The sequence below is a fragment of the Bos indicus genome, chromosome 6, assembly GCF_029378745.1.
Source record: "Bos indicus isolate NIAB-ARS_2022 breed Sahiwal x Tharparkar chromosome 6, NIAB-ARS_B.indTharparkar_mat_pri_1.0, whole genome shotgun sequence".
In the NCBI taxonomy this organism is placed as follows: Eukaryota; Metazoa; Chordata; class Mammalia; order Artiodactyla; family Bovidae; genus Bos; species Bos indicus.
The window spans coordinates 107,523,971-107,539,947 of NC_091765.1; the positions used below are offsets into that span (position 1 = coordinate 107,523,971).

The 15,977-nt window shown below is 40.6% G+C and overlaps 1 long non-coding RNA gene across 1 annotated transcript; it reads left to right on the plus strand.

Moving 5' to 3' along the window:
- Nucleotides 1-1,262: 1,262 nt before the first annotated feature.
- On the plus strand, nucleotides 1,263-14,072 carry LOC139183553 (uncharacterized). The gene is made up of 3 exons (XR_011567048.1): nucleotides 1,263-1,394; nucleotides 10,697-10,845; nucleotides 13,531-14,072. It is a non-coding gene; the product is annotated as an uncharacterized lncRNA (long non-coding RNA).
- The last annotated feature ends 1,905 nt before the right edge of the window (nucleotides 14,073-15,977 follow it).

Sequence of the window (15,977 nt, forward strand, 5' to 3'; positions counted from 1 at the left end):
CAACGTGGTGCCTCTCTCCCAGACTCCTTCTGCATTTATGGCTCCTCAAATCTCAGTCCCACATTTATGATTACTATCAATTGAGTAAAAGGAAGTGTTTGCATAAACAGAAAGCTTTGTGATTGCCTCAGAATGACTGCAAGAAGCAGGGGAGAAGGAAAGAAATAGAACAAGTATTGACAGATTCTGATGCCAGTCTCCCCCTCTGTCTGTGACTTGTGGGCCAGACAGAGATCTCCTCTAAGCCTCACTCTCTTCTCCTATGAAATGGGTCATTATTTAAGCAGACGCATCACCCTGCTCACAGCACATTAGGTAATTCTTAATTCTTTATCTCTGCACCATTCTTTTAGCTGACTCAAGAGCTCTCAATCTTGCACTGGACTCCTGCCAAACCAGTTAAATAGGTTTATTTTGATTCTGCCTCTCAGTTTAAGCTGTTCTTTCTGACCGAACAAGCCCTGGAGTTGAAGGCTTCCTATATATAAACAACGTGACTCTCCTTTTTTTGTCAGAGACTCTATTTTTAGCTTTAGCAAAATCACCAAGATTTTGTGTCTGTTAAATTCATGCAGCAGAGACTTTTTTTAACTAAAAAGTGGGATGCAAAATCATTTCCTGAAGAATAAAACTTTGCCCTTTAAATTTTTCCTTAAGCAGTTTAAAGACACATAGATAATGAGACTATCTACTATGATGTTGAAGCTGAGAGGGTCTTAACAAATTATCTGGTCCACCTTCTCTATTAAAGATGTGAAAACTGTGTATCACAAAGAAGCAATGTTCAAGGTCACACAGTTATCAGAAATGAGATTAACAGCAAACTGCCTTAGTCTGTTTCACACACACAAAAGAGCAGATAAAACTGCTTATGAGATTATTATTGATAAGTTATGTATAAATGCATAAATTCTACTATTCATCTGGAGCCTGTGGGTGGAAGTTTCTTAAAATTAAAATCTCTGAATGAATCTGATATTCCAAAGGGTATAGCTTTAAGGCAGATATAAGTTAGAAAACATGTAAGCATGGTATTTCCTTGAAATTTTGTTTCCCTGTGGGCAGAGAAATAATAATATAAAGGTTCTAGCCATGTTAAGTATTTCTTGCTTTATGACTTCTCTGTTCTTGAAGGTAAATACTGCATGCAGGTTGCTACTTGTGAAATGGGAAGGCACAGACAAGTCCGGATCTGAACACTGCTACAAATACACTTTCTCAGGCTGCCTCCTTCTCTGTATTCGTTTCTTCCTTTCTCTGCTCAGCAAACTCCAGGAGATGGTGAAGGACAGGGAAGCTTGGCGTGCTGCAGTCCACGAGGTCTCAAAAAGTCAGACACGACTTAGCGACTGAACAACAACTGCTCAGCAAAACTTTTTACCATAATTTGAATGGTGAGTTTAAGACATAGATTTGAATTTCAGGGAGGAAAAAGCTCTCTAGTTTTAAACTAGAAAAGACTAGGTTTTTTTTTTGTTGTTTTGTTTTGTTTTTTTAACTTGAAAAGATTAGGGTTTCCCTATGGCTCAGTGAGTAAAGAATCTGTCTGCAATGCAGGAGATCCAAGTTCAATCCCTGGATTGGGAAGATCCTCTGGAGAAGGAAATGGTAATCCTCTGCAATATTTTTCCCTGGGAAATCCCATAGACAGAGGCGCCTAGTGGCCTAAAAGCCATGGGGATGCAAAGAACTGTACATGAATTAGCGACTAAATAGTAACAGTCCTGACTTTTATTTGCCTTTATAATATCCTGATGACCTACCAAAGAGAAGCAGTTAACTAAGGCAGGACAACTATCCCTGGGTCTCCAGGATTTACACCTTCTACTATCTTAACATAATCCAACCTTAATTGCACCCTATTAAATCCTTAGTAAGCACACCTGTAATGTACCAGACACTACTTGAGGTACAGTACATACCTTATTTCTAGTCTTCAACAACCCCTGCAAGAAAATAGAGTGGAATGCTGACTGCCAATCTCCTTATTTTCTAACACTAAAATGTGGTGGTGATTTAGTCCCAGTAGGTGCATGGGAAAGCTCATGTGCGTAATTAATCACTAAGTCATGTCCAATTCTTGGGACCCCATGGACTATAGCCCACCAGGCTCCTCTGTCCATGGGATTTCCCAGACAAGAATACTGGAGTGGGTTGCTATTTCCTTCTCTATAACACTAAAATGGATGGAAACAAATGCTGGCATTGAACAAAATGATACACTGTATTCATCATTCAAGTAACACCACCAAAGGCAACCTCAATCCTACAGCTTAAAGATGCCATTGTTTACAGTTGACCCTCCATATCCACAGATGGGTGCCCCACAGACAGGGAGTGCCAACTCTACTATGCCGTTTTATATAAGAGACTTGAGCATCCACATATGTGAGTATCCTCAGGGGTCCTGGAAACAGTTGGATATTGAGGAACAACTCTATTTTATACTTAGGGAAACTGAGGCTCATGGAAATTGCATTTGGTGCTCAGTTTCTAAGGGCTTAGTTGTAACGTAACAGAGTCTAGCTCAGGGATTGCATTTTCATGTATAAATCTTCCCGTAACAGCAAGGATCTATATTTGGCTTGAGAAATGATTGATGTTCCCTTTGAGAAAACGCTTTTTAAAGATACACACATTTGTTCATGGGTGTGCCTGAAGTTCTGGGAATGAAGCAGAGCCGTGGAGAGCCAGCTCAGTGGTTATGAGGAAGTTATTAAGACTCTCCATCCTGACCTTGCCATGGCTGAAAATAAATAGCAGCCTTCCTTAGAGATTTCTGGAAAAAAAATAATAAAACTCAGGAGGAGGGGCTGTGACTAAGGTGTCATGAATCCAGTTTTCCTGACCGGATAGGAAGGTCATGAACAAGGTAAGTAGAGAAAGCCTAATGACAACCAAAGCATGTGATTTAAGGAAATCACCAACTGCTGTGCATAGAGTGATGTTTTCCAGAGTGAGTTACTTCAAAGTCATGTATGCAGTACTCTTTGCTCTACCTAAAGCGTCAGTATTGTCTTTTCTGCCTTGTGAAAATATATTTGTTAATGCAATGACCCAGGTAAAAAGTCACTTCTGTGAAAGCTGTATTCATTCCCTAGTTACTCTTTCCTTCCCACGATAATACATATTATTCTGTATTATAAATCTGATAATTAAGTTATCATTCTCTGCTTTTATTCATATGGGTGCTTTCAGGGAAGCAGCCCTGCTATGAGTAATGTGAAAAAAAGGATACAATTTAAGGATTAAGTCATAGGCAATTGTGGGAAGTGGAAATGAAGTGTAAGGAAGACAGTTGCCTTGATGTCTGGCAGCGAGAGCTAAAGTCAGTGAAGGTCAGCAAGGCCAGTAGTTAGGGAAAAAGGTGGAAGTAAAATTACAAGCCGAACCCCGTAACGAAAACTGGAGTCCATGAGAACAGACGGGAACCTACATCTGTCACTGCCTCCAGCCTCAACAACGTGGGTGACCTGAAGACGAAACTGACATCCTTTGTCACAAGGCTGAAAGTTTACCCTGCCTAAGATTTGAAAAAATATCAAGAAATCCAGCAGGAGGTAGAGCAGCTGCAATTTTAGCACAAAATAAAGGCACTGGATTTGTCCCATGCTAGCAATTAAGTCAGCATATTGGCAACAAAATATAAGTGTTGCAGTGGTTTTTGTCACCTAAAACCAACATGTGGAAAATAATAACTGTGGTTTCACTTCTACATTCCAAAGTGCACTCATTTTTTTTTTTTTCCTTGTGCTACTTTCTGAATGTGGCTTCACATAGAGAGGAGAATTCTGGGAAGGCCCAGTTTAATTAAATTAATACAGTGTGAAGCCATTCTAGATTGTGATCTCCTCATGGAGATGTTGCTGCATGTCATATTCATTTTTGTAAGCCGTTAGAGTGCATAAAGAGACATTACTTTGCCAGCAAATGTCCACCTAGTCAAGACTATGGTTTTTCCAGTAGTCATGTGTGGATGTGAGAGTTGGACTAGAAAGAAAGCTGAGCGCTGGAGAATTGATACTTTTGAACAGTGGTGTTGGAAAAGGCTCTTGAGAGTCCCTTGGGCTACAAGGAGATCCAACCAGTCCATCCTAAAGGAGATCAGTCCTGGGTGTTCATTGGCAGGACTGATGTTGAAGCTGAAACTCCAATACTTTGGCCACCTGATGCGAAGAACTGACTCATTGGAAAAGACCTTGACGCTGGGAAAGATTGAAGGCAGGAGGAGAAGGGGACGACAGAGGATGAGATAATTGGATGGCATCACCGACTCAATGGACACGAGTTTGGGTAGGCTCTGGGAGTTGGTGATGGACAGGGAGGCCTGGCGTGCTGCAGTTCATGGGGTTGCAAAGTGTCAGACACGACTGAGCGACTGAACTCAACTGAACTGAACTGAAAGTGCATAACAGGCTTCCCTGATGGTACTAATAGTAAAGAACTCACCTGCCAATGCAGGAGATGCAAGAGACACTGATTAAATCCCTGGGTTGGGAAGATCCCTTGGAGGGGGGCACAGCAGCCTACTCCAGTATTCTTGCCTGGAGAATCTCATGGAGTTATAGAGTAGGATATGACTGAAGTGACATACAAAGTGCATAATCCTATGTCTAGAACATAGTAGGGACTTGTAAAAAATTTTAAAACTCAGCACCCAAATTCTTGCAGTTGGGCCTATGTACCTTCTGCTTCTGAGCCTGAAGTAAAGGCTCTTTGCACTTCCTGCTTCTTGGGACCCTGGCTCTTAGATCTCAGTCATGCCACAAGGAAGCCCAAGATACATGGTGAGACCATGACCTGCCTATCAGCTCCAGCTGAAGTCCCAGCTGACAGGCTATATCAATTGCTAGACACGTGAGTGTGGAAGCCTTTGCAATGACTTGGAATTTAGACAATTTCTAATTATACCCATATGAGAGATCCTAGTAAGTACTTCCCAGTTAACAGAGAATGCTATATAGTGTGTATATAGCTCAGGCTAGTCAATATACAGAATTTCAAAGACAATAATAAAAGCATTCTCATTATTTTAAGCCACACATTTTGGGGTGAGTTATGATGAATAAATATTGGATTGAACAAAAAGTTCATTTGGTCATTTCCATAAGATTGTACAGAAAAAAACAAAGGAACTTTTTGGCCAACCCAATAGATACTTGTGAGAGTTGGACTGTGAAGAAAGCTGAGTGCCGGAGACTTGATGCTTTTGAACTGTAGTGCTGGAAAAGACTCTTGAGAGTCCCTTGGACTGCAAGGAGATCCAACCAGTCCATTCTGAAGGAGATCAGCCCTGGGATTTCTTTTGAAGGAATGACACTAAAGCTGAAACTCCAGTAATTTGGCCACCTGATGTGAAGAGTTGACTCATTGGAAAAGACTCTGATGCTGGGAGGGATTGGGGGCAGGAGGAGAAGGGGATGACAGAGGATGAGATGGCTGGATGGCATCACTGACTTGATGGAGGTGAGTCTGAGTGAACTCCGGGAGTTGGTGATGGACAGGGAGGCCTGGCGTGCTGCGATTCATGGGGTCACAAAGAGTCGGACACGACTGAGAGACTGAACTGAATAGATACTTGAAATAGATATTAGTATCAAAAGAGGGGTGCTGCCATAATAAAAAGCATGTGACAGTTATCATTGGAATTTAACAGTGAGAAGAAGCTAGAAGAATCTTGAGGAGACTGCTAGTAAAGGCCTAAAATGTGTCAAAAAATCTTTCAATGAGGGTTTGGAGAAAAGTAAGAATAATCTTTTTAAAAATTAGAGGAAGAGAATTTGTATAGTGGCACAAAAAAAATCACACAAGCACCTATATAAAATATTGATTAGGAAATGCAATAACTGATGATCTCAGAGACTTTCATGCAGTGTCTTGATAAAATGGAAGAAGAAATAAATGAGCTTAAGAACAGTTAAACGTAAAGACACCAGGGCTTGCTGCTTCAAATTCAAGTTGTTTTCTATCCCCAGCCTCTCCAGACAGCAAATGATTCTAAAGAATAACTTTGGACATTGCCTGGAGAATCCCATGGATGGAGGAGCCTGGTGGGCTACAGTCCACGGGGTCGCAAAGAGTCGGACACGACTGAGCAACTTCACTTTGACTTTCACTTTGGACATAGACCAAATATAGAATAGGCTGTTCTGTGACCTGAAAACAATCTAAGCAGTGTCTCATAAAAATCTTCAAACAAATAAGAGCTAATCTATGGATTTTAAGGTGACAGTTTGCAGATTCTCTCCATTAAATGGTTGGATCTCTGGTCATCTTCAGATCACTTTTTGACAGCAGCTTCATAGGAAATTGAAGTCAGGAAGAGTTCTTCTAATAGAGATGCAGGATTTGCTTTATTCATTAGAAAAGACCCTGATGCTGGGAAAGACTGAAGGCAGGAGGAGAAGGGGACGACAGAGGATGAGATGGTTGGATAGTATCAATGACTCAATGGACATGAGTTTGAGCAAGCTCCGGGAGATGGTGAAGGACAGGGAAGCCTGGTATGCTGCAGTCTATGAGGTAACAAAGAGTCAGACATGACTGAGTGATTCAACAACAACAATGGAAGAAAACCACATAAAATTTATTTGAAAAATCACAACTATTTTATTTCACAATTCCATTGGTATTCTGGTAGGAATTGCATTGAATTTGTAGATTGCTTTGGGTACTTTGGTCATTTGAACAATATTAATTCTTCTAATCCAAGAGCAAAGTATAGGTATGTGTTTTCATCTTTTTTTGTGTCGTCTTCAGTATCTTTCATAAGCATCTTATAGTTTTCTGAGTACAGATGTTTACCATCTTTGGTAGGGTTATTCCTAGATGTTTTATTCTTTTTGATGTGATGATAAATAGGATTGTTTATTTAATTTTTCTTTCTGTTATTTTGACATTAGTGTATAGCAATGCAACATATTTCCGCATGTTAATTTTTCATATTTCTGTATATTAATTTTGTATCCTGCCACTTTACCAAATTCATTGATGAGTTCTAGGAGTTTTCTCATGGCTCATTTAGGAGTTTCTAATATAGCAAGTATCATGTCATCTGAAATAAATTTGTTATGGAAGCATCATAATTTGGGTTATAAGGAAATTGAGGCAATGCAAAGCAAAAAGAATGTTAAGACACAGATTGAAAAGATTAATTAATTGTAAAGTCAATTTTCTTATGAAAAATGATACATGCCTCAGAGGAGGGAACCACAAACCAAGTACTGAAACAAAGCCTGGGAGAATCATTCCCAAACGGGAGTAAAGTACCAAACTCACGCATCAAGGAAAACTTCCCAGCTGAATTTAAAGTTTCTATGGACCAGTAACTTCTCCATGTACTTGGTGACCCTCCTTGCTCTAAAGGAACGTAAGTAGATGCTATTCTGTACCGGCTCCACCGTTGTACATTTAGTGAACACGGAGATCAGATAAGGTGTCATTTGTCATTTATAGGTCTTTAGATTGAAAGAATCCAAAATCCCAAAATCTGTATTTAAAGCACTGTATTCAAGGAATGTGAGGTGAGGTAGGCCTTAGGAAGCATCACCATGAACAAAACTAGTGGAGGTGACGGAATTCCAGTTGAGCTATTTCAAACCCTGAAAGATGATGCTGTGAAAGTGTTGCACTCAATATGTGAGCAAACTTGGAAAACTCAGCAGTGGCCACAGGACTGGAAAAGGTCAATTTTCATCCCAATCCCAAAGAAAGGCAATGCCAAAGAATGCTCAAACTACCTCACAATTGCACTCATCTTAGATACTAGTAAAGTAATGCTCAAAATTCTCCAAGCCAGACTTCAGCAATACATGGTCTGTGAATTTCCAGATGTTCAAGCTGGTTTTAGAAAAGGCAGAGGAACCAGAGATCAAATTTCCAACATCTACTGGATCATTGAAAAAGCAAGAGAGTTCCAGAAAAACATCTATTTCTGCTTTATTGACTATGCCAAAGCCTTTGACTCTGTGGACCACAATAAACTGTGCAAAATTGTGAAAGAGATGGGAAGACCAGAACACCTGACCTGCCTCTTGAGAAACCTGTATACAGGTCAGGAAGCAACAGTTAGAACTGGACATGGAACAACAGACTGGATCCAAACAAGAAAAGGAGTATGTCAAGGCTATATATTGTCACCTGCTTATTTAACTTTATGCAGAGTACATCATGAGAAACGCTGGGCTGGAGGAAGCACAAGCTGGAATCAAGATTGCCCAGAGAAATATCAATAACCTCAGATATGCAGATGACAGAACCCTTATGGCAGAAAGTGAAGAAGAACTAAAGAGTCTCTTGATGAAAGTGAAAGAGGAGAGTGAAAAAATTGGCCTAAAGCTCAACATTCAGAATGGCATCTGGTCCCATCACTTCATGGCAAATAGATGGGGAAACAGTGGCTGATTTTATTTTTCAGGGCTCCAAAATCACTGCAGATGGTGATTGCAGCCATGAAATTAAAAGACACTTGCTCCTTGGAAGGAAAGTTGTGACCAATCTAGACAGAATATTAAAAAGCAGAGACATTACTTTCCAACAAAGGTCTGTCTAGTCAAGTCTATGGTTTTTCCAGTAGTCATGTGTGGATGTGAGAGTTGGACTATAAAGAAAGCTGAACACCAAAGAACTGATGTTTTTGAACTGTGGTGTTGGAGAAGACTCTTGAGAGTCCCTTGGGCTGCAAGGAGATCCAACCAGTCCATTCTAAAGGAGATCAGTTCTGGGTATTCATTGGAGGGACTGATGTTGAAGCTGAAACTCCAATACTTTGGCCACTTGATGTGAAAAGCTGACTCATTGGAAAAGACCCTGATGCTGGGAAAGCTTGAGGGCAGGAGGAAAAGGGGACGACAGAGGATGAGATGTTTGGCATCACTGACACAATGGACATGGGTTTGGGTGGACTCCAGGAGTTGGTGATGGACAGGGAGGCCTGGAGTGCTGGGGTTCATGGGGTCACAAAGAGTCAGACACAACTGAGCAACTGAAATGAACTGAGCTCAAGGAGCCTATTTAAATGAAAATATTTGAACTTTAAAGCTCAACATTCAGAAAACTAAGATCATGGCATCCGGTCCCATCACTTTATGGGAAATAGATGGGGAAACAGTGTCAGACTTTATTTTTATGGTCTCCAAAATCACTACAGATGGTGACTGCAGCCATGAAATTAAAAGACCCTTACTTCTTGGAAGGAAAGTTATGACCAACCTAGATAGCATATTCAAAAGCAGAGACATTACTTTGCCAACAAAGGTTCATCTAGTCAAGGCTATGGTTTTTCCTGTGGTAATGTATGGATGTGAGAGTTGGACTGTGAAGAAGGCTGAGCACTGAAGAATGGATGCTTTTGAACTGTGGTGTTGGAGAAGACTCTTGAGAGTCCCTTGGACTGCAAGGAGATCCAACCAGTCCATTCTGAAGGAGATCAGCCCTGGGATTTCTTTGGAAGGAATGATGCTAAAGCTGAAACTCCAGTACTTTGGCCACCTCATTCGGAGAGTTGACTCATTGGAAAAGACTCTGATGCTGGGAGGGATTGGGGGCAAGAGGGGAAGGGGATGACAGAGGATGAGATGGCTGGATGGCATCACTGACTCAATGGACGTGAGTCTCAGTGAACTCTGGGAGTTGCTGATGGACAAGAAGGCCTGGCATGCTTCGACTCATGGGGTCGCAAAGAGTCGGACACGACTGAGCGACTGATCTGATCTGATCTGATCTAGTGCCATGATGTGATAAAAGTGTGTGACCTTGGAGTGAGTGAATGCATTTTGAATCTGGGAATAATGTCCATAATTGAGATTGGATACTGGACTGTGGAGGTTTTAAATAAAGACTGACAGATTTAATTGAACTGGATCCTGTGACTGCTCTTCTAGTAGATTGTAGCAAAAAGACATCTTGTGCAGACTATAAGGAACTGGCCACGTCCATTTCCTGCTCTGGGACTGTTGCCCTTAGAATCCATGTGCCACACTGTGAAGAAGCTGAGGCTACAGAGCAATGCCATGGCAAGGTGTTCCAGCAAAAGCCCTAGTTGTGATTCCAACTAATGATGAACATCAAACACCGGACATCTGAACGAGGAAGTCTTTGTATAACTTCTGTCCTGCCCTGGACTAGTTGCAACTCTGCGGGAAGCAAGATCTGCTAAGATGAGTATAGTCAACCCTAGAATTCTGTAAAATAATTAAAAAATATATTTCCAGATAGCTGGAATAGTAGTTAATAATTTTTGATGAAGGAATAAAATAAATAATGATGAACTCAAGGTTTCTTATTATTAATCATATTTTGTGGAGTGTTTGGTATTTCAACTAATTTCCTAGGTAAGACTGAATATTTAAGAGTTCAAGGAACTGCTTTTCTAGGACACAGAATTACCTTCTTTAATTTTCCATTTCAGTCTTCTTATGACTGTATCACTGAGAAATAGTACTCTTCTTAAAATAGATCACTGATTAAGAGTTTTATTTGTCATTATTATCATAGAAATATAGACTGTTTCTCCTTTCTCAATGCTGGTAATGTAATTTGATTGAAGTAGGAAATAATATGCATGAGTATCTGGATTAACCTATATATATATATATATATATATATATATATATATATAATTAACAGTACTCCATTCCCATTTTTTTAAGAAAAGCAAGACAATGAATGTCAATGATGTGCTTGCCCTTTTTTCCAGGATGCGACATTTAAAATATCAGTCGTTTCTTCAGAAACAGACTCACAGACAGAAGAGAACAGTGTGATTGCTGAGGAGAAGGGGTTATATGGATCGGAAGTTTGGGATTTGCAGATGCAAACTACTCTATATAGAATGGATAAAACAAGGTGGGGAACTATATTCAATATACTGTAATAAACCATAATAGAAAAGAAAATGAAAAAGCTGAATAATTTTGCTGTACAGCTGAAACTAACCCAACATTGTAAATCAACTATACTTCAATAAAACACATTTCAAAAATAAATTATGTCTCCTTTCTGAAGGACTCATGAACTAGTTAAGGGTCAAGATGAACAAACATGAAATAAGTTCAGACAGCACCATATACAGGAAGATAAACCAGACTTAGAATTAGGAAACTTTTATTCTAGATCACAGATTGGCGTTTTTTTTTTTTTTTTTTGTAGCAAGTCAGATAGTAAATAATTTAGGCTTTGCACAGAGTCCCTGTTGCAATTACTCAGCTCTGCTATTGGAGCATGAACACAGCCATAGATAGCATGTAAATGAATGAGTAAGTTCTGTTCCATTAAAACTTTATGAGCAAAAGCAGGGGCCCCACTGGGTTCAGGTTGTCATTTACTGACTCCAGTTCTAGACCTCACCTAAGTCATGGGGCAGCTCTAAGCTTCATTTTCCTTATCTATAAAATGCAGATAATACTACCAGTTTCCTGACTTTGCCAGTGTGAAGAGGTGTTAATGGAACACCTGCGGACTTTCCTTGAAATCTTTGTTGTGCTACAGAATATTATGTTAGTTGTCAATATTGTGATTTTATTCCAAAGCTCCTGGCTCTGATCTTCGCTATCTTTTATACATTTCTTGGGAAATCACAATCATCCTTTTTCACTTTGGGCTGGAGAGAAGTCTGTTGGGTTCAATCCAGTCCCTCTTAGCCTTGATATCAGGCGATCATCTTCATTCTGTGACTCACGGTATGCTCTTTTATAAATTGTCTTTCCCTAACACTGCTAAGGCTATGGTTTTTCCAGTGGTCATGTATGGATGTGAGAGTTGGACTGTGAAGAAAGCTGAGTGCCAAAGAATTGATGCTTTTGAACTGTGGTGTTGGAGAAGACTCTTGAGAGTCCCTTGGACTGCAAGGAGATCCAGCCAGTTCATTCTAAAGGAGATCAGTCCTGGGTGTTCATTGGAAGGACTGATGCTAAAGCTGAAACTCCAGTACTTTGGCCACCTCATGTGAAGAGTTGACTCATTGGAAAAGACTCTGATGCTGGGAGGGATTGGGGGCAGGAGGAGAAGGGGACAACAGAGGATGAGATGGCTGGAAGGCATCACCGACTCGATGGACGTGAGTCTGAGTGAACTCCGGGAGTTGGTGATGGACAGGGAGGCCTGGCGTGCTGCAATTCATGGGGTTGCAAAGAGTCGGACACGACTGAGCAACTGCGCTGAACTGAACTGAACACTATTCTCTAAATTAGCTGTCATCACTTTCTTCAATATACCTTGCATCATTCTCTTCATAGTGTTTATCACAATCTGAAATTATCTTGTTTTTGTATAACTTGGCCTCATGATTGTTTGTGAGGCCCTTTAGGATAAGAATTTATTTTCTGATTTGTTTAATAATATCTCCTCAGAACTTAGGGATGTACTTTCCACACAGTATGGATTCAATACACACTTGTTGAACAAACTGAATAAATGAAACGCACGATGTTACCTTACCCTATATGGAAAGGTGGAATTGCTGTTGTGTACCTGGTTGGAACACTATAATTTCCAAAATCTGGACCAGAAAATTTACCTTTTATTTCATTCAGCAAAGTGTAGATACCTATTACAATATGTAAGACTTTATGAAGAAATTGACAGAGATTAATTGAAAAGGCCATAACTGTAGAGTGAGAACTATATCCTCTGCACTGAACTTGAACATAATCACACACAGCATATCTTATGTAGTATATTGTGAAATTGTTGCCAAAACTTGGCCTCTGTTCAACAGTACCAAACAGAAACATGGAGACAGAGTTTTGGGTGAAGTAACACCCTACTCCAGTACTCTTGCCTGGAAAATCCCATGGACAGAGGAGCCTGGTAGGCTGTAGTCCATGGGGTCGCTAAGAGTCGGTCATGACTGAGCGACTTCCTTTTCACTTTCATGCATTGGAGAAGGAAATGGCAAGCCACTCCAGTGTTCTTGCCTGGAGAATCCCAGGGACAGAGGAGCCTAGTGGGCTGCTGTCTATGGGGTCGCACAGAGTTGGACACGACTGAAGCGACTTAGCAGCAGCAGCAGCAGAAAAGGGTAGCTTTTATTGCTTTGCCTGGCAAAGAGGGCCATAGGGGCTCATCCCCTGAAGACAGTGTAACCCACCCTGGAAAGGGCAGTGAGAAGTTTTGTAGTATTCAAGAGCACGGTGTGATCAACTTGTGGACCATTCTTGGATTGGTTGGCATCAAGATGAAGTTTCAAGCATCATCAACCTCTGGTTTCAATCCATCTAGGGTTTTGTTCTCGTGGTCAGCAGTTTTAATCTGGAGCAGGGTCTGGTTCCTATAAAAACATCTCAGGAATGTGTGCCTTTATCTATATCTTTCACGAAACTGGGAGTTTGGCGATTCTGTTATGTGGCAGAATTATAGTCTAAATTGTTACTAGTTCCTTAGCCCAATAGCTGTTCTTTGTTTCCACATCTTTATATTTCCCAGTTATTAATTCTTGAGTCTGCATCTTACTTCAAAAGACAAGGGCACAGGGGCTTGTACATGGTTTCAGAATTCTGATATTAGCTTGTATTTTTTTTTTTTTCCCCTTAGCTCAGCGTGGTTTCCTGATGTGAGGAGCCGACTCATTAGAAAGGACCCTGATGCTGAGAAAGACTGAAAGCAAAAGGTGAAGGAGGCAGCAGAGGATGAGATGGTTAGAAAGCCATCACCGAGTCAGTGGACATGAATTTGAACAAACTCCAGGAGACAGTGGAGTACAGGGAAGCCTGGTGTGCTGCAGTCTATGAGGCTGCAGAGCTGGACACAACTTAGTGACTGAACAACAGCAGCATTGCTTTGGGAATTGCATTTCCTCTGCTCTGAATTAACATGACTCCTTTTATCGTTCCAGGTCTGTTTGTTTATTTCTATGTGCTCTGGACTTCTCTGTCCTGGAGACAGTCCCCTGTCTATTTCAGTGCCCTTCATTATACCAGTTAGAGAAAGTTTCCCATTTCTGCTAGTTTAGTTATTACAGTTCATTTTATAAGAGTGTGCTTTGTCAGCTGCCTATTTGCAGAGCTGGTCCCTCAATACGCTCTTTGCCAATCCCTTGCTATACTGCAGTTGTCAGTTTTCTCTGTTTTGTTCTTACTCTGCTTTTTGATTCTCTTGGGGAATTAAACTGAGGTTCAAGATACTTGTGTGCTCAGTCATGTTCAACTCTTTGGAACCTACTAGGATCTTTTGTCTGTGGGACTTTCCAGGCAAGAATACTAGAGTGCGTTGCCATTTCTTCCTCCAGGGGATGTTTCCCACTCAGGTATCAAACCCACATCTTCTGAGTGTCTTGCATTGCAGGCAGATTCTTACCGCTTGAGCCATTGAAGTTCAAGGATCACTCTTTTTTATTGGACATACATTTGCCAAATTGAGTTTAAGTTGAAAACAGATTGCCTAGAAATACAGATGATGTAACACTCTTAAATAATCAATCTGGCTAAGGCAGATCAAGAGTTTACTCAGAATCCATTTCAGCCCCAGTAATATGTGGACACAAACACTCCAGCATTCACTACATGCTTATGGAAAATCACAGAGGTTTCTGAGGAATGCAGAATAGTGACAAGGGGTGGGTTTTGGGTCATTTTAAATTAGATGTCTTAAAAAGAGAAGTTAATTAACTATTAAGCTGAGTTAGTTAATTAAAGCATGTAAACTTTAAAATATCTGTGCATTCTTTTCCTGTAATTGTGCCATGGTATATTTAGAATCAAACACAAAATTTTATACTTTTATTTAATAAAAATTAGGCATAAACTCCAGAAGAAAAAAAAAATCTGAATTTCTAAAAACTAAGTAGTTGCAGATCTTTCCAAAGAATGAAGGAAATCCACCTGGTGTCTTTTCCACCATTAAATGTTGATGATTCAGGGACTTCCCTGATGGTCTACCTGTTTGGACTTTTCCTTCCAATGCAGGAGGTGCAAGTTCCATCACTGTGGGGGAGGAACTAAGATCCCACCCGTCTCATGGCCAAGGAACCAAAACATAAAACAGAAGCAACGTCATAACAAATTCATTGGAGATTTTTAAAATAGTCCATATAAGGAAAAAAAAAATATTTAAAAAATTGTTGATGATTCAGTGCAAAGGCAGAACATTTAGGGTTTTCTTATTGAATATGATGATGGTAGAAAGGCAATAAATTTAACATAGATTATATCCAAGCTCCATAGACTCAGATATGGTAAAGAAAGCTATTCTGTATATTTTCTTTGTGCCATTTTTCTCCGCCTTTCTGTTCTTAATCTGGCAGCACTTTGTGGAGGTGTGGTAACAGATAAAGCATGGGGGTTTGTTTGGGCTGGCTTGCAAAGTGATTTGAAAGCCTTCTCAAAGGTTTTCAATGCTGGCTTGAAGGGTACCTGGTAGACGCTGACAGGTTTTAAGCAGTAAATTACTTTGTCAAATTTGCAGTTTAAAAGCTACCTCTGGCTGTGGTGTGGGGGATGGATTTGCAGTGTGCTGAAACTAAAGGCAAGGAGAAGCTTCTGGAACATGATGCCACTACTTCTAAGAACCAGAGTAACTGAAATAGGAAGCAGGATCCTACAAAGAGGGTGGGGCGAGAGATCAGGTTCTGGGACACCTCTTCTTTTTTTTAATGTATTCATTTTTAATTGGGGGATAATTGCTTTACAGTATTGTGTTAGTTTCTGCCATACATTAACATGAATCAGCCATAGATTTACATAATTCCCTTCCCTCTTGAACCTCCCTCTCACCTCCCACCACATCCCACCCCTCTAGGTTATCACAGAGCTCCCTGGGTCAAAGAGCAAATTCCCACTGGCTATCACCCAGGTGGATCAGTGGGTAAAGAATCCATCTGCAATGCAGGAGACACAAGAGCTATGGGTTTGATCCCTGGATCAGGAAGATCCCCTAGAGAAGGGCAGGGCAACCTATTGCAGAATTCTTGCCTGGAGAATCCCATGGACAGGGTCGCCTGGCAGGGTACAGTCCATGGGGTCGCAGAGTCATACATGAATGAA